Below are 20,000 nucleotides of genomic sequence, written 5' to 3' on the forward strand. Positions count from 1 at the left end.
TTGGGGGGGGGTGAACTCCTGTTGTGGGGGGGGATGTGAAATCCTGTTGGGGGGGGGGCATGAACTCCTGTTGGCAAATTAATAGACGAGGTCTCTGTCCTCCTCACATCCTCATACCCGCAATTATTCAACGTCAATTATTCAACCGGAAGAAAAACAGAAAAAACAACTGCCTAACAATCTGACCTTCCAGCCTACAGTCTTAGATGAGAATGAGACGAGGAGTCAGCAGCTAAGAAATAATTCCGGGGAATAGTTATTTCAAAGAGAAGTTAAATTTGTCGAGAGATTCCTGAAATGTAGTTAGCATTCATGGCATGATTGTAGATTTCCAGTGGGGATTTTTTTTGTTGTTTTATCATTTTGCAATCAATACATTCCGAATGAAGCAGAAATAAGTTGTGCCTCCCTCAATGGAAAGAAAAAAAACAGCCAAAATGCAATTTTCTTATCAATCTGCAAAGCAATCACAGCTATCATCTCAGCCCAGAGCAAATCGACTATAATTTCAGCAGCAAAATGTAGAGTAAAAAGAATTGTTAATCTTGAAAAACACGATGATCGATATGTTTAGATTGTACAGAAAAACACACTTACACTGACAGGGAGTGATGAGCAGAATGTGTTTTATATAATGGTTAAATGTTCAGTCTGCTATTGATTTAAAGGCAATCATCATCAGAGCAGTTTACTGCGGTGTCTCCCATGTTACATTCAGTTGCCATCCCCAGTGGGATATTAATGCAGCCTAACGAGAATACTGGGAGGGTGTGTGCAAGGTAAGAGTTAGTGAAGTCACGTCTGCAATCCACCCTCGCCCCTCCAGTCCTACAATGCTGCAGACAGTCAGTAATCTATGTAAAAGCACAGTCTAACACTGTGCATGTACCAATACGATCTTGGCTGAAAACTGTTTCTGATGAAGAGCTTATGCTTGAAATGTCAATTTTCTTGCTCCTCAGATGCTGCCTGACTGGCTGTGCTTTTCCAGCGCCACACTCTTTGACTGTAAACTGTGGAAGTCTTGCCAATCGGGGATTGATGTGTGAGGGATAATGAAGCAGGGTAAAAGGGAGCTCTCTATTAGTTTGTTGAATGATTGGATCCTTTCACTCCTTGGCTTGCTGGAGGGCAGTGGGAGTTGTTGTATGGTTCTGAATGAATTAGTGTTGATGTTGTATGATGACCCACATGGAGGAGCAGTTAATCTTGGGCAAGGTCCTGACAGAGCAGGATGTGACATATCAGGCTCCTAACAATTGTAATTACCAGCTTAGCCTTAAATGCACCTCTTTCTGTCTTACAATGACCTGCACCCTGTTATGCAGAAATAATTATTGTGACTTTCTGAAGGTCTAGCTGCCACCACTGATGGTTTTTTAAAAAAATTAATTCACTGGATCTGGGTGTCGCTGGCTCGGACAACAGTTATTGCCCAGAGGACAGCTAAGATTCAAACCCATTACTGTGGGTCTGGAGTCACGTGTGGGCCAGACCAGGTAAGGGTGGCAGTTTCCTTCCCTGAGGGACATTAGTGACCCAGGTGGGTTTTCTGATAACCGGTGCACAGTCAGCAGGAGACTCTGATTTCCAGATACTTCGTGAAGTCAAATACCTCCATCTATTACAGCAGGATTCGAACCCAGGTCCCCAGAACATTACCTAGGTCAATAATCCAGTAACAATACCATCCAGACATCACCTAAGTGGACACCCTTGGATTCAGTGTAGAGCACAAGACTGAGTGACTCCTATGGCACAATGAGAGTACACATATTGCTCATCTCTGGGTTGGGTAGACCTGGCACAGTGGGAGTATACCCATTGCTGGTCACTGGATTGGGTAGACCTGGCGCTGTGGGAGTATACCTCTTGCTGGTCTCTGGGTTGGGTACACCTGGCACAGTGGGAGTATACCTATTGCTGATCTCTGGTTGTTTAGACCTGGCACAGTGGGAATATACCTATTGCTTGTCTCTGGATTGGGTAGACGTGTCACAGTGGGAGTGTAACTATCGCTAGTCTCTGGGTTGGGTAGAGCCGAAAACGTGATGCTGGAAAAGCGCAGCAGGCCAGGCAGCATCCAAGGAACAGGAGAATCGACGCCTCGGGCAGAAGCCCTTCCACAATGGATGTGTAACTGTTGCTGGTCTTTGGGTTGGGTAGACCTGGCACAGTGAGACTGTAGCTATTGCTGGTCTCTGGGATGGGTAGACCCAGCACAGTGGGAGTATACCTATTGCTGCTCTCTAGGTTGGGTGCACCTGGCACAGTGGGAGTATACCTATTGCTGGTCTCTGGGTTGTGTAGACCTGGCACAGTGGGAGTATACCTGTTGCCGGACTCTGGGTTGGGTAGGCCTGGCACAGTGGGAGTATACCTATTCCTGGTCTCTGGGATGGGTAGACCTGGCACAGGGGGAGAATACCTATTGCTGGTCTCTGGGATGGGTAGACCTGGCACAGAGGGAGAATACCTATTGCTGATCTCTGGGTTGGGTACACATGGCACAGTGGGAGTATACCTATTGCTGGTCTCTGGGATGGGTAGACCTGGCACAGTGGGAGTATACCTATTGCTGGTCTCTGGGTTGGGTAGACCTGGCACAGTGGAAGTATACCTATTGCTGTTCTCTGGGTTGGGTATACCTGGCACAGTGGGAGTATACCTATTGCTGATCTCTGGGTTGGGTAGACCTGGCACAGTGGGAGTATACCTATTGCTGGTTTCTGGTTGGGTAGACCTGGCACAGTGAGAGTGTAACTATTGCTGGTCTCTAGGTTGGATAGAACTGTCATAGAGGGAGTATACCTGTTGCTGCTGTCTCGGTTGGGTAATCCTGGCACAGTGAGAATATACCTATTGCTGGTCTCTGGGTTGGGTAGACCTGGCGCTGTGGGAGTATACCTATTGCTGGTCTCTTTGTTGGGTAGTCCTGGCACAGTGGGAGTATACCTATTGCTGGTCTCTGGGTTGGGTAAACATGGCACAGTGGGAGTATACCTATTGCTGGTCTCTGGGTTGGGTAAACATGGCACAGTGGGACTACACCTATCGCTGGTCTCTGGGTTGGGTAGACCTGTCAAAGTGGGAATATACCTATTGCTGGTCTCTGGTTTGGGTCGACCTGGAACAGTGGGAGTATACCTTACATTACATTTCATTACATTACGTTACAGTGTGGAAACAGGCCCTTCGGCCCAACAAATCCACACTGACCCGCCGAATCGCAACCCACCCATACCCCTACATTTACCCCTTAACTAACACTACGGGCCATTTAGCATGGCCAATTCACCTGACCTGCACACCTTTGGACTGTGGGAGGAAACCGGAGCACCCGGAGGAAACGCACGCAGACATGAGGAGAACGTGCAAATTCCACACAGTCAGCCGCCTGAGGCGGGAATTGAACCCGGGACTCTGGCGCTGTGAGGCAGCAGTGCTAACCACTGTGCCACCGTGCTGCCCACTGTGCCACCTTGCCACCCAGCACTGTTGCTGGTCTCTGGGTTGGGTAGACCTGGCACAGTGGAAGTATACCTATTGCTGGTCTCTGGGATGTGTAGCCCCGGCACAGTGGGAGTATACCTATTGCTGTTCTCTGGGTTGGGTATACCTGGCACAGTGGGAATATACCTATTGCTGGTCTCTGGGTTGGGTATACCTGGCACAGTGGGAGTATACCTATTGTTGATCTCTGTGTTGTGTAGACCTGGCGCAGTGGGAGTATAACTTTTGCTGTTCTCTGGGTTGGGTATACCTGGCACAGTGGGAATATACCTATTGCTGGTCTCTGGGTTGGGTAGACTTGGCACAGTGGGAGTATACATATTGCTGATCTCTGGTGGTTTAGACCTGGCACAGTGTGAGCATACCTACTGCTGGTCTCTGGGTTACGTTGAACTGGCACAGTGGGAGTACACCTTTTGCTGGTCTGTGGTTTGGGTCGACCTGGCAAAGTGGGAGTATACGTATTGCTGGTCTCTGGGTTGGACAGACCTGGCCCAGTGGGAGTATAACTTTTGCTGGTCTCAGGGTGGGTAGACCTAGCACAGTGGGAGTATATCTGTTGCTGGTCTTTGGGTTAGGCTGACCTGGCACAGTGGGAGTATAACTATTGCTGGTCTCTGGGTTGGGTAGACATGGCACAGTGGGAGTATACCTATTGCTCGTCTCTGGGTTGGGTCGACCTGGCACAGTGGGAGTATACCTATTGATGGTCTTTGTGTTGGTTAGACTTGGCACAGTGGGAGGATACATGTTGTTGGTCTCTGGGTTGGGTAGATCTGGCACAGTGGAAGTATACCTATTGCTGGTCTCTGGGTTGGGTTGACCTGGCACATTGTGAGTATACCTATTGCTGATCTCTGAGTTGGGTAGATCTGGCACAGTGGGAGTATACCTATTGCTGGTCTCTGGGTTGGGCCGACCTGGCACAGTGGGAGTGCACATATTGGTGATCTCTGGATTGGGTAGAAATGGCACAGTGGGAGTATACCTATTGCTGGTCTCTGGGTTGTGTAGATCTGGCACAGTGGGAGTATACCTATTGCTGATCTCTGAGTTGGGTAGATCTGGCACAGTGGGAGTATACCTATTGCTGGTCACTGGGTTGGGTCGACCTGGCACAGTGGGAGTGCACATATTGGTGATCTCTGGATTGGGTAGACCTGGCACAGTGGGAGTATACCTATTGCTGGTCTCTGGGTTGTGTAGATCTGGCACAGTGGGAGTATACCTATTGCTGGTCTCTGGGTTGGTTAGACCTGGCACAGTGGGAGTGCACCTATGGCTGTTCTCTGGGTTGTGTAGATCTGGCACAGTGGGAGTATACCTGTTGCCGTTCTCTGGGATGGGTAGACCTGGCACAGTGGGAGTATACCTATTGCTGGTCTCTGGGATGGGTGGACCCGGCCCAGTGCGAGTATACCAATTGCTGGTCTCTTTGTTGGGTAGTCCTGGCACAGTGGGAGTATACCCATTGCTGGTCTCTGGGTTGGGTAGACGTGGCACAGTGAGAGTGTAACTATCGCTGGTCTCTAGTTAGGGTAGACCTGGAACAGTAGGAGAATACCTATTTCTGGTCACTGGGTTGGGTATACCTGGAACAGTGGGAGTATACCTTTTGCTGGTCACTGGGTTGGGTAGACCTGGCACAGTGGGAGTATACCTATTGCTGGTCTCTGGGTTGGGTAAACATGGCACAGTGGGAGTATACCTATTGCTGGTCTCTGGGATGGGTGGACCCGGCCCAGTGCGAGTATACCAATTGCTGGTCTCTGGGTTTGGTTGACCTGGTTCAGTCGGAGTATTTCTATTGCTGGTCTCTGGGTTGGGTAGACCTGGCACAGTTGGAGTATACCTATTGCTGTTCTCTAGGTCGGGTAGACCTGGCACAGTGGGAGTATACCTATTGCTGATCTGTGTGTTGGATAGACCTGGCACAGTGGGATTATACCTATTGCTGGTCTCTGGGTTGGGTAGACCTGGCACATTGGGAGAAGACCTATTGCTGTTCTCTAGGTCGGGTAGACCAGGCACAGTGGGAGTGCACATATTGCTGATCTCCGTGTTGGGTCGACATGACACAGTGGGAGGATACGTATTGCTGGTCTCTGGGTTGGGTAGACCTGACACAGTGTGCGTATACCTATTGCTGGAATCTGGGTTGGGTAAGATGTGGCACAGTGGGAGTATACCTATTGTTGATCTCTGTGTTGTGTAGACCTGGCACAGTGGGAGTATAACTTTTGCTGGTCTCTCGGTTGGGTCGACCTGGCACAGTGGGAGTATACCTATTGCTGGTCTCTGGGTTGGGCAGACCTTGCCCAGAGGGAGTATACCTGTTGCTGGTCTCTGGTTGGGTAGACCTGGCACAGTGCGAGTATACCTACTGCTGGTCTTTTGGTTAGGCTGACCTGGCACAGTGTGAGTATACCTATTGCTGATCTCTGTGTTGTGTAGACATGGCACAGTGGGAGTATAACTTTTGCTGGTGTCTGGGTTTGGTCGACTTGGCACAGTGGGAGTATACCTATTGCTGGTCTCTGCGTTGGGCAGACCTAGCCCAGTGGGAGTATACCTGTTGCAGGTCTTTCGGTTCGGCTGACCTGGCACAGTGGGAGAATACCTATTGTTGGTCTCTGGGTTGGGTAGACATGGCACAGTGGAAGTATACCTATTGCTCGTCTCTAGGTTGGGTCGACATGGCACAGTGAGAGTATACCTATTGCTGATCTCTGTGTTGGGTGGGCCTGGCACAGTAGAAGTGCACATATTGGTGATCTCTGGATTGGGTAGACCTGGCATAGTGGGAGTATACCTATTTTTGGTCTCTGGGTTGGGTAGACTTGGAACATTGGGAGAATACCTATTGCTGGTCTCTGGGTTGTGTCGATCTGGCACAGTGGGAGTATACCTATTGCTGGTCTCTGGGTTGGGTCGACCAGGCACTGTGGGACAATACCTGTTACTGGTCTCTGGATTGGGTAGACCTGGCACAGTGGGAGTATACTTATTGCTGGTCTCTGGGTTGGTTAGACCTGGCACAGTGGGAGCATACCTATGGCTGTTCTCTGGGTTGTGTAGATCTGGCACAGTGAGAGTATACCTATTGCTGGTCTCTGGGTTTGGTTGACCTGGTTCAGTCGGAGTATTTCTATTGCTGGTCTCTGGGTTGGGCAGACCTGGCCCAGTGGGAGTATACCTACTGCTGGTCTTTTGGTTAGGCTGTCCTGGCACAGTGGGAGTATACCTATTGCTGATCTATGTGTTGTGTAGACCTGGCACAGTGGGAGTATACCTATTGCTGGTCTCTGGGTTGGGCAGACCTGGCCCAGTGGGAGTATACCTGTTGCTGGTCTCTGCTTGGGTAGATCTGGCACAGTGGGAGTATACCTACTGCTGGTCTCTGGGTTAGGTTAACCTGGTTCAGTCGGAGTATTTCTATTGCTGGTCTCTGGGTTGGGTAGACCTGGCACAGTGGGAGTATACCTTTTGCTGGTCTCTGGGTTGGGTAGACCTGGCACAGTGGGAGTATACCTATTGCTGGTCTCTGGGTTGGGTACACCTGGCACAGTGAGAGTATACCTATTGCTGGTCTCTGGGTTGGGTAGACCTGGCACAGTGGGAGTATACCTATTGCTGGTCTCTGGGTTGGGTAGACTTGGCACAGTGGGAATATACCTAATGCTAGTCTCTGGTTTGGGTCGACCTGGCACAGTGGGAGTGCACATTTTGCTGATCTCGGTGTTGGGTAGACATGGCACAGTGGGAGGATACGTATTGCTGATCTCTGGTTGTTTAGACCTGGCACAGTGGAAGTATACCTATTGCTGATCTCTGTGTTGGATAGACCTGGCACAGTGGGAGTATACCTATTGCTGGTCTCTGTGTTGTGTAGATCTGGCACAGTGGGAGTATACCTATTGCTGGTCTCTGTGTTGGGGAGACCTGGCACAGTGAGAGTATACTTATTGCTGGTCTCTGGTTTGGGTAGACCTGGCACAGTGGGAGTACACCTATTTCTGGTCTCTGGATTGGGTAGACCTGGCACAGTGGAAGTATACCTATTGCTGATCTCTGTGTTGGATAGACCTGGCACAGTGGGAGTATACCTATTGCTGGTCTCTGTGTTGTGTTGATCTGGCACAGTGGGAGTATACCTATTGCTGGTCTCTGTGTTGGGTAGACCTGGCACAGTGAGAGTATACTTATTGCTGGTCTCTGGTTTGGGTAGACCTGGCACAGTGGGAGTACACCTATTGCTGGTCTCTGGTTTGGGTCGACCTGGCACAGTGGGATTGTACCTATTGCTGGTCTCTGGGTTGGGTAGACCTGGCACAGTGGGAGTATACCTATTGCTGATCTCTGTGTTGTGTAGACCTGGCACATTGGGAGCATAACTTTTGCTGGTCTCTGGGTCGGGTAGACCTGGCACAGTGGGATTGTACCTATTGCTGGTCTCTGGGTTGGGTAGACCTGGCACAGTGGGAGTATACCTATTGCTGATCTCTGTGTTGTGTAGTCCTGGCACATTGGGAGTATAACTGTTGCTGGTCTCTGGTTGGGTTGACCTGGCACAGTGGGACTATACCCACTGCTGGTCTTTGTGTTAGGCTGAACTGGCACAGTGGGAGTATACCTATTGCTGGTCTCTGGGTTGGGTAGACCTGGCACAGTGAGAGTATACCTATTGCTGGTCTCTAGGTTGGGTAGACCTGGCACAGTGGGAGTATACCTACTGCTGGTCTCTGGGCTGGGTAGACATGGCATAGTGGGCGTATACTTATATCTGGTCTCTGAATTGGGTAGACCTGGCACAGTGAGAGTATACCTATTGCTGGTCTCTGGGTTGGGTAGACCTGGCACAGTGAGAGTGTAACTATCGCTAGTCTCTGGGTTGGGTAGAGCCGAAAACGTGCCGCTGGAAAAGCGCAGCAGGCCAGGCAGCATCCAAGGAACAGGAGAATCGACGCCTCGGGCAGAAGCCCTTCCACAATCGGTGTGTAACTGTAGCTGGTCTTTGGGTTGGGTAGACCTGGCGCTGTGGGAGTATACCTATTGCTGGTCTCTGGGTTGGGTAGACCTGGCACAGTGTGAGTATACCTATTGCTATTCTCTGGGTTGGGTAGACCTGGCACAGTGGGAATATACCTATTGCTGGTCTCTGGGTTGGGTAGACTTGGCACAGTGGGAATATGCCTATTGCTAGTCTCTGGTCTGGGTCGACCTGGCACAGTGGGAGTGCACATTTTGCTGATCTCTGTGTTGGGTAGACATGGCACAGTGGGAGTATACATATTGCTGATCTCTGGTTGTTTAGACCTGGCACAGTGGGAGTATACCTATTGCTTGTCTCTGGGTTGGGCAGACCTGGCACAGTGGGAATATACCTATTGCTGGTCTCTGGTTGGGTAGACCTGGCACAGTGTGAGCAGACCTACTGCTAGTTTCTGGGTGAGGTTGAACTGGCACAGTGGGAGTATACGTTTTGCTGGTCTCTGTGTTGGGAGGACCTGGCACAGTGGGATTATTCCTATTGCTGGTCACTGTGTTGGATAGACCTGGCACAGTGGGAGTATACCTATTGCTGGTCTCTGGGTTGGGTAGACCTGGCACAGTGGAAGTATACCTATTGCTGGTCACTGGGTTGGGTAGACTTGGCACAGTGGGAGTATACCTATTGCTGGTCTCTGGGTTGGGTAGACCTGGCACAGTGTGAGTATACCTACTACTGGTCTCTGGGTTTGGTTGACCTAGTTCAGTCGGAGTATTTCTATTGCTGGTCTCTGGGTTGGGTTGTCCTGGCACAGTGGGAGTATACCTATTGCTGGTCTCTGGTTTGGGTCGACCTGGCACTGTGGGATTATACCTATTGCTGGTCTCTGGGTTGGGTAGACTTGGCACAGTGGGAAAATACCTAATGCTAGTCTCTGGTTTGGGTCGACCTGGCACATTGGGAGTGCACATTTTGCTGATCTCTGTTTTGGGTAGACCTGGCACAGTGGGAGGATACGTATTGCTGATCTCTGGGTTGGGTAGACCTGGCTCATTGGGAGTATACCTGTTGCTGGTCTCTGGATTGGGTAGACCTGGCACAGTGGGAGTACACCTATTGCTGGTCTCTGGTTTGGGTCGACCTGGCACTGTGGGATTATACCTATTGCTGGTCTCTGGGTTGGGTAGACCTGGCACAGTGGGAGTATACCTATTACTGATCTCTGTGTTGTGTAGACCTGGCACATTGGGAGTATAACGTTTGCTGGTCTCTGGGTTGCGTAGACCTGGCACAGTGGGAGTATACCTATTGCTGGTCTTTGGGTTGGGCAGACCTGGCCCAGCTGGAGAATAACTGTTGCTGGTCTCTGGTTGGGTTGACCTGGCTCAGTGCAAGTATACCCACTGCTGGTCTTTGTGTTAGGCTGAACTGGCACAGTGGGAGTATACCTATTGCTGGTCTCTAGGTTGGGTAGACCTGGCACAGTGGGAGTATACCTACTGCTAGTCTCTGGGTTAGGTTGACCTGGCACAGTGGGAGTATACCTATTGCTGGTCTCTGGGATGGGTAGACCTGGCACAGTGGGAGTATACCTATTGCTGGTCTTTGGGTACCTATTGCTGATCTCTGGGTTGGGTAGACCTGGCACAGTGGGAGTATACCTATTGCTGATCTCAGGATTGGGTAAACCTGGCACAGTGAAGGTATACCTACTGCTGGTCTCTGGGTTGGGTAGACCTGGTTCAGTCGGAGTATACCTATTTCTGGTCTCTGTGTTGGTTAGACCTGGCACAGTGGGAGGATACATGTTGTTGGTCTCTGGGTTGGGTAGATCTGGCATAGTGGGACTATACCTATTGCTTGTCTCTGGTTGGGTAAACCTGGCACTGTGGGAGTTTACCTATTGCTGGTCTCTGTGTTGTGTAGACCTGGCATAGTGGGAGTATACCTATTGCTGGTCTCTGGTTTGGGTTGACCTGGCACATTGGGAGAATACCTATTGCTGGTCTCTGGTTGGCTGAACCTGGCACAGTGGCAGTATACCTATTGCTGGTCTCTGGGTTGGGTAGACCTGGCACAGTGTGAGTATACCTGTTGCTGATCTCTGGGTTGGGTAGATCTGGCACAGTGGGAGTTAATGATATCGAAGATGGTATCAGCAATAACATTAGCAAATTTGCTGATGATACAAAGCTGGGTGGTAGGATGAAATGTGATAGGAGAGGGAGTGCAGCGTAGGTTCACGAGGTCAATTCCTGGAATGGCGGGATTACCTTACACTGAAAGACTGGGCTTGTATACCCTTGAGTTTTGAAGACTGAGAGGGGATCTGATTGAGACGTAAAAGATTATTAAAGGATTGGACACTCTGGCAAGTAGGAAACATATTTCCACTGATGGGTGAGTGCCGAACCAGAGGACACAGCTTAAAAATACGGGGTAGACCATTTAGGACAGAGCTCAGGAGAGAGTGGTGGCTGTGTGGAATGCTCTGCCCCAGAGGGCAGTGGAGGCCCACCCTCTGGATTCATTTAAGAAGGAGTTGGATAGAGCTCTCAAAGATAGTGGAATCAAGGGTTATGGAGATAAGGCAGGAACAGGATACTGATTAGGAATGATCAGCCATGATTATATTGAATGGCGGTGCAGGTTCGAAGGGCTGAATGGCCTACTCCTGCACCTATTGTCTATTGTCTATTGTCTACTTCTTGCTGGTCTCTGCGTTGGGTAGGCCTGGCACAGTGGGAGTATACCTATTGCTGGTCTCTGGGTTGGGTTGACCTGTCACAATGGGAGTATACCTATTGGTGGTCTCTGGGTTGAGTTGACCTGGCACAGTGAGAGTGTAACTATTGTTGGTCTCTAGATTGGGTAGACCTGGCACAGTGGGAGTGTATCTATTGCTGGTCTCTGGGTTGGGTAGACCTGGCACAGTGGGAGTATACCTATTGCTGATCTCTGGGTTGTGTAGACTTGGTTCAAATCTCACCAACAAGCCAAAAGGTGTGCATTTTACCTCTGTCCAGTTTATTAAAAGTACCTATATAAAGTAGCGGTCCAATGTTTAGGGGGTTGTGCCTTGCAATACAAAATGCTATAACAGCAGGGAGTTCAATTCCCACTGTGGTTGAAATTACAACAAAGGAATTACAACTCTGCTTCTCCACCTCTGCCCTTGGCTGAGGTGTAGTGGCCCTCAGGCTAAACCACCATCAGCTGTTTCTCTGGGCTGCAAGTGGTATCTTGGTAGTGTTCCTACCCATTCAAGCCCTTCAAATTTCCTTAAATCGTCTCTTAATTTGCTGCCTTTCACCTTCAAGTTATGTTCCCAATTACTGGGGAGTCCAGAACTAGAGAAGGCGTTCTAAAGATATGGACTGAGATGGAGAGAAATGCCTTTACCCAGTGAGTAGGGAGTGGAATTCTCTGCCACAGAAAGCATTTGGAGCCAAACCATTGAATATTTTCAAGAAAAGTTAGATATAGTTCTTTAAGCTAATGAGATCAAAGGGTATGAGGTGAACGTGGGAACAGGGACTGAGGTGGATGATCAGCCATGATCATATTGAATGGTGGAGCAGACTCGAAGGGCCGAATGGCCTCCTCCTGCTCCTATTCTCTGTATTTTTATGTCACTGAAAGACCATGCTCTGATTGGTCAGGAGTACGGTACTGACCTGTTACACCCATCTGCCTGGGATTCTGTACTGGTCTCAATACCACCAAAGACCCCAGGGGTTAACATATAATTAGTGCATGGTGTTAACATTGTGAAATTGTAGGGAAGCAGTGCTGAGAGCTGGAGCTGAGGCAGTAGAAACTGGAACTGCTGAGTTTGAGGACATTATTCCTGGAAATTGCACAGAGAAGGCTAATAGGTTACCTGGAACTTCTGTGTTCCAGAACTGCAAGAACCAGCTCTGCAAGAACAACAAGAATGTGGCACACTGGTAATGTCCCTATCTGTGAGCTAAAAGACTTGGGTTCAAGACCCACCTCCCCTAGACACGTGCAATAATATCTCTGAACAGGTTTGATAGGACAATATCTGTTCATAAACCGATGCTGCTCAGTGCTTCCTCCTAGAGGTAAAGGACTGCATTGACAATCAAATTCAGATCAATACGTTTAACAGGAAATTTTTAACATTATATATTCCATTGATTTTCTGGAATATTCAGGAAGTGGAGTTGATCTCTTCCTTTCTCCCTCCCAGATTACTCAAGTGTAAATCTATTTTGAAGGACACACTTTAGTTTATCAGCTACCTCTGTCAGTGATGTGAGAATTATCCTGTATTTTTTAGAAGTGCTTTGATAGATGTCAATCACCTGTCTGAAGAGCACAGACCACACTTCCAGCATTTTTCAGTCTACAGAACTTTTATTATTTTGTTATTTTAAAGTGAAGATTTATGGCTATGTCATACAGTGTGATAAAACACTCCAAATTTGAATCCAAGAATGTGGGTTTACTTCAGCAAAAGTACTGCAACTAAAACAAATAGTCAAAAGAAAGTGCTTAATGTATAATTCAGATGTTTCACAATATTTCTCCTGCTAGCCTGTTGGCAGAGATTTGCACACTCCGCTCTGATGAATATACTCTTATCTCTGTGTGGTTGATACAGTTGTATTTTTAGACATCAACACCAGAACCAGAGAAGTCATTGTCACTGCTGAGCAACTCATCCCCTGATCTGCCTCGAAATTCATGAGAACTAAAGAAAGATAGAAAATAATCAGATCAAAGGGAGAGCTAAAAAAACACTCCTATCAGACTCAAAGCATTAACACTTGCTCTCTCTCCACAGATACTGCCAGACCTGCTGAGTTTCTTCAGTGTTCTCAGTTTTTATTTCAGATTTACAGCATCTGCAGCATTTTGCCTTCATCAAAGACAGGGCTTAAATGTAATGGAATGGTTTGGCAGCACGTTCACATTAATGTGCTTTGACATGGTGGTAAACCCCTCTGCTCATTACAGCTAACGCCCGGAAAAGCTCACATTGCCTCCTAATCTGTTAAAGTATGAGTGACAGAGATCTCCCAAATTCTACTATTTAAAGAAAAAATATAAATTTATTCTTTAACTCTAAATGTGAACATTAGACAACAACTACTTATAACTCTACACCTCCTTTCTCTTAAAGGGTTGCCATCCTCCAACTCTATAACACTATACTGACCCAATTACATCAAATTAGTTTTCAAAATTAGACAGCAGCTGCCATCACGGTGGCTGACTTCTTTCAGCTGTAGATCTCCCTGGGTTGTCTTTGGCCTTTTGCTGCAAATATGTTTCATATGCAAAAGGTATCTTTGATACAGAGTGTTTTGAATCACAGTCCCTCTCTCTCTCTCTCTCTAGCTAGAAGTTTACCGTCTGGCTAACTCTCAAAATACCTGCATCTTTATATCCCAAGTATCAGATTGTCTCATTGGTTTGATATTGTCAAAACAGTAAAATTCAAATTCGATTGGGTTTGAGTATCCTGGGGCATAATTTAAACTGACTAGTTAAATTTGAACTGTTGTGAACATTGCAGCCAAATGTTATGTTTTCAATTTTTCAGTACACTCTGAGACTGCTAGTCAATCACATGACGGGTGCCTGCAAACTCTCACTGCCAACACAGCTTGCACTCTCTCTGAAAGGTCCAGTACACGGCTTCAACATCATAACAAATATCACTCCAATATCTGGCTGAGGCTGACAAATAGCTGGTCTTGTCCTACCTTTGATCTGCCTGATATATCTCAGTCTCGACCCGATGGAGAAATGAAATGCTACAATAGAAAATACTAACAAAAGCAAATCGTTGGCAGATGCTGGAAACCCAAAATAAAAACAGAAACTGCTGGAAAAACTCAGCAGCATCTGTGGGGAGAGAAACAGAGGTGACATTTTGACTCTTCTTTGGAAATTCTGTATTCTGTCCCAAAACGTCTACTTACCCAACCTCGTGTTGCTACGCCAGACTATGACCCATTTGTGACCCATTCCATAATAGACCAGCAATGAAATTAGCTCCAGTGAAGCTCTCAATGTTACTCAAATTCAAAAAGACTCAAGTGACTTGTGTATGTAACTTGGAGATATGATAATGTAGACCACATGATGTGGGAGTCATGGTTCAGAAATACAGACAAAATGTTGTTAATCTTACCTCAAGTTCCAGTCTTGCTTAACATTGTGAGACAAATCAATTGAGGCATTCAGGAGGGTATTGGATGACTGTTCGGTCAGAAATAATCAAAGAATCCCAACAGCCATTCAGTTCATACCGACCCTCCAAAGACCATCCCACCCAAACCCATCTGCCATCCCATTCTATCCCTGTAACCTGACATTTCCCATCCCCTAACCTGTACATCTTTGGACTGGGGGAAGAAACTGGAGGAGACCCACGCAGACACAGGGAGAATGTGCAAATCCAACACAGACAGTCACCTAAGGGTGGAAGTGAACCCGAGTCCCTGGCGCTGTGAGACAGCAGTGCTAACCACTGAGCTACAGGCCCCAAGGATTCAGGAAAAGCAGGAGATTGGAAGTAGGTAATGATATGTGTGTAAGCAACCAGTGCAGACGCAATGGGCCAATGGGTTTGTTCTGCTATGTAACACTTCATTGGCTCCAGTAGATTGAAGAATGAGAGACCAGAATTCCCTTTGAAGATTGACTGGGCGTGTGCAGGGCCACATGAAGTGAAGTTTCACCATGTTCCCGGGAAAACGGCGATCCGAGGGCAGAACGAAGGGAACTTCTAACCCATGCTTCAGTCACACAGGCTGTAAGCATTAACACAAGATGTGGAATCATGGGAAGGAGGTTGAATTCCGGGCTTGGTTCCCATTGTGCACTCCATATAGCAACCTCATTCTTAGAACCCAGGCTTGGACAAATGAACTTATTTGGAAGCATATATCTATGGACCAATCCATGGGTACTGCCAATTCCTTAGCTAGTTAAATGTTTAATTTACTATGCATCTGAATAATTCTGATACTTGCATCTTTTTGAAATCCTCGCAGTTACATTGAAGTTAGAACAGATGAGAATCTATGTGCGTACTTCTCAAAGGACACAAAACAGGACCTTATAAATATTAAGCAGCTAACCAAAGACATAGAATCCTAACATAACAAGAATTGTATTGATGTGTATGGTTCCAAAGCATCTCAGAAATTACAATAAAACTTTAATTAATCGTAAACTCTTGTCGCCTAAGTGTACTTTAGATATGTAGGTACATGATTTGGTTATGCAAAGTTCAATCCTATTCAATTTGTGCAAAGGGACAAAAACTGAACAATTTTAGGAAAGATAATTAAAAACCAAGTGAGCAACAAAGCATGCTTCTCCCAGCTCTGTCAGCTGCTACGGATTTTTCTCAGTGAGAGATGTTAAAAATACTCCCGGCAACTGTGAGGTTTTTTTTGAGGAGATGGAGATTAAATTGGATTCTTTATAATAAATCTAGATAATTGTACCTTATAAAATGATGTATATTTGCTGAAAATCACAGTTACAGCAAATGAGGAAGGAATGAGTGACGTTCTTTATAGCCAAAAGAAAAAGGCTATATGCCTTTATTGCTGTTGAAAGTAGGAGGAAGTGTTTGGAAGTGCAACAGTTTTCTGTTATAGATTAAAAATATTAGTATCAATCACTCCCAAAGTTCAGCTATCTGCTATTTAGTGTCTGGGTATTATTCTTTATGAGGTAGCTGTATCGGTTCCACCAGAATGGGAAACAAGTCAAATTGCTGTTCTAACCTCAATCCTATGAGCAGAATCTTCCCAGTCCCTGAGCAACATGATGGGAAATGTTCTGCTTCCTGACATTGACAGAAAATTGTTCCATCTTCCAGTAAGGGTTGGCCGTTGAAATGAGATTCTCACGGCCTGTTTTAACATCTCATTATCTCAGCTAATCTCACCTCACTAACCCACAACTTCCCACTCTTCGATTCACTCGATGGAAACTAGACATGGCCAAATTCTGCTGTGATGGTCAGAGCATCGACCTGGTCAATCCAGCTCCTCTCTATCTCTATCTCTATCTCTATCTCTATCTCTATCTCTCTTTTCCACTGTCTCGATCTTTATCTCTCTCTCTCTCTCTCTCTCTCTCTCTATCTCTTTCTCTCTCTCCTCTGGGTTGCACCAACATCTCAGAGCATGCTCCATGAGGAGTGACCACCCACACCCTGCCTTGGCATCTATCGTACACTAGCTGGTACATCCTGACACGCTAATAATCCAGTTCAACATTTCAACCCTGCACTTGGGAACTGACCAATACCTCTCATTGCAGAGCTGCTGCCAAGGCACTGGGACTGCACTAAGCTGAATCCCAGGGCTCCTCTCTGCCTCTGTTAAGGTTTGCCTACATTGTGCCAACTTTGATGTCGACAGTGTGCCTTTTGGCTACTTTATCCACCTCCCCCGCAGCTTCATGTCTCGCTACACCTCTGTCTTGACTCCCATTTGAACACAGACAGAAAGCAAGGAGCTTCTCCTGGTTGTTAGCCTTGACTGGTCAAGGGGGCATACCCTTAGCTGTATCTCACTGTGTTCCATCAATCCCACCCCGACAGCATTATTTCAGCAGCTTAGACATCGAACACACTGCCCGTGCAGCCAGCAGTGTCTCCCAGTGTGTCAGGTGAGTAGTCCACATCACATTAGAGGTGGCTGCCATCAGTCAGGGGTCACAGTGGAAAATATCAAAGGGCATCTTCCAATCTCAGACCAAGGCCATGGACATGTTCAGCAGCCCGCTCGGGGTGGTCACATTCAGGAGGATCTGTTTACCTACTGTCCGGGGAATGAGACATGGCCAGTGCCACCAATTGAGGTTGAGGGGAGAGGAAGGGATGGGGTGAGAGGGGAGGGGTGGAGAGAAGATGGGAGGGTAGGTGAGGGGGGCAGAAATACCACGTGCCAATGCCTTGTGCACCATTTGTTCTATATGGAGGAAGTTGCTCCTGTGACAGGGCTGGCCTGACTGGGAACATTGAGGAGATTGGGATGTTCCTGAGTCATGCTCCTTTTCTCAGGCCCCAGTTCAGCCTCATCCTGCTCCAGGGCAGGGTGAACGAGCTGCTGCTAGTGTGACTATTAACCTGCTACATCTCTCCCTCACCTCTCCCTCTGATTACAGGCTCAGGTTCATATGTTTGCAAGTTTGTTTCTCCCTGTCATCTACTTTGTCACTCAATGTTCATTCACAAAAGATATAGAGAACACAAAGCCTATACACCATGGTGGCTCAGTGGTTAGCACTGCTGCCTCATGGTGCCAGGGACCTGGGTTCAAGCCCTGCCTCGGGTGACTGTCTGTGTGGAATTTGCACATTCTCCCTGTATCTGAGTGGGTTTCCTGTAATAGTGCAAAGATGTGCAGGTTAGGTGCTTTGGCCATGGGATTTGGTGGGATAGTCTTCGGAGAGCCAGTGTGGGCGAATAGCCTGCTTCTACACTTAGAATTCATACTGACCCTCTGAAGAGTATCCCACTCCTGAACCCATTACTTACGTTTACCCCTGACTAATGCACCTAATCTGCATACTATGGGCAATTTCCCATGGCCCTGACCTGCACATCTTTGGAGGGACTGTGGGAGGGAACTGGAGCACCTGGAGGAAACCCACGCAGACTCGGGGAGAATGTGCAAACTCCACACAGACAGGTCCCTAGCACTATGAGGTGGCAGTGCTGACCACTGAGCCACTGTGCTGCTACTGTAGGGATTCTATGATAAACGTTTGTTATTGATATGGCAAAAGCAGACTTTATAAAAGTTATAAACGTATTTTCAGTATTTCCATGCAGGCTATTGTTACTACTGGGTTAATTGAGTGCATTCTGGTGATTGGGCAGATGGGTTAGTATCAGGGGGAGACCATTCAGCCCCTTGAGCCTGTTCTGCCATTCAGTAGGCTGAAGGCTAACCTGCAGTTCTATTCCAAATACTCCCCGATAACCCTAAGGTGCCCTACCTGACCAAAATCTCTCCAGCTCCCCCTCAAAAATATTCAATGACCCGGCCTCAATCCACACTCCCATCACCACCTGAGGAGGATGTCTCCAACATGACACAACCCTCTGAGAAAAAATCATTCCCCTCATCTCTGTCCTCAAAATGGTCAATCCTTATAATATGAAACAGTGCGTCCTAGTTCTGCACTGACCCACAAGAATTTAGAATTTGCTTTATGTACTCACGTGGCCACTTATGTCACTGTCTGAGGTACAAAGGGTGGCACGGTGGCACAGTGGTTAGCACTGCTGCCTCACAGAGCCAGAGACCCGGGTTCAATTCCTGTCTCAGGCGACTGACTGTGTGGAGTTTGCACGTTCTCCCCGTGTCTGCGTGGGTTTCCTCCGGGTGCTCCGGTTTCCTCCCACAGTCCAAAGATGTGCAGGTCAGGTGAATTGGCCATGCTAAATTACCCGTAGTGTTAGGTAAGAGGTAAATGTAGGGGTATGGGTGGGTTGCGCTTCAGCGGGTCGGTGTGGACTTGTTGGGCCGAAGGGCCTGTTTCCACACTGTAATGTAATCAAAGGTACCTAGGTACAGATTCTGAGGGAAAACAAAATTAGAAAAGTAAAGAAATAAGAAATCCCGAACATTGTTTCCCCATCCACCTTGACAAGACCATTGAGGATCTGATACACTTCACTGAGGCCACCCCCTCTCAAAGCTTGAGGGGAAACCATTCTAGTCTGTCCAACCTTTCCTCATAAAACAACTTCCTCATTCAGGGTATTAATTCACTAAGTCTCCTCTGAACCGCCTCCAATTCACTTATATCTGAAACTGCACACAGTATTTGAGATGTAGTCTCACCAATGCCATGTAGAATTGAAGCAGAAAGTCCTTACTTTTGCATTTAATGTCCCTTGGAACAGCAGGGCAGCACCCCATCAGTTGTCTTCACTACCTGTGTACACGTAGTTATGATGTATGGACCAAAACATGGGATCTCTCTGCACTGGGGGATTCAACAGTCATTCTCCATTTAGATAACACTTATTCCTGCCAACTCCACATTTCACTACACCATTCTCTGCCATCCTTTGCATTCTGACCAATTACAGCATTTAAAAGGCACCTGGATGGGTACATGAATATGAAGGGTTTAGAGGGATATGGGCCAAGTGCTAGCAAATGAGACTAGATGAGATTAGGATATCTGGTCAGCAAGGACAAGTTGGACAGAAGGGTCTGTTTCTGTATTGTACATCTCTATGACTCTGTGACTCTATGAGTCTATCCTATGAGCTACCATAGTGTGTGAGGTGGATGAATGTTACCCGTGGGGTATGTAGTGGGTGGGGTGCCATAGGTAAGGGCTGGGGTCCCTAGTGTGTAATAAATCACCGTGGGCGGCACGGTGGCACAGTGGTCAGCACTGCTGCCTCACAGCGCCAGAGACCCGGGTTCAATTCCCGACTCAGGCGACTGACTGTGTGGAGTTTGCACATTCT

This window comes from Chiloscyllium plagiosum, chromosome 21 (assembly GCF_004010195.1).
Source record: "Chiloscyllium plagiosum isolate BGI_BamShark_2017 chromosome 21, ASM401019v2, whole genome shotgun sequence".
In the NCBI taxonomy this organism is placed as follows: Eukaryota; Metazoa; Chordata; class Chondrichthyes; order Orectolobiformes; family Hemiscylliidae; genus Chiloscyllium; species Chiloscyllium plagiosum.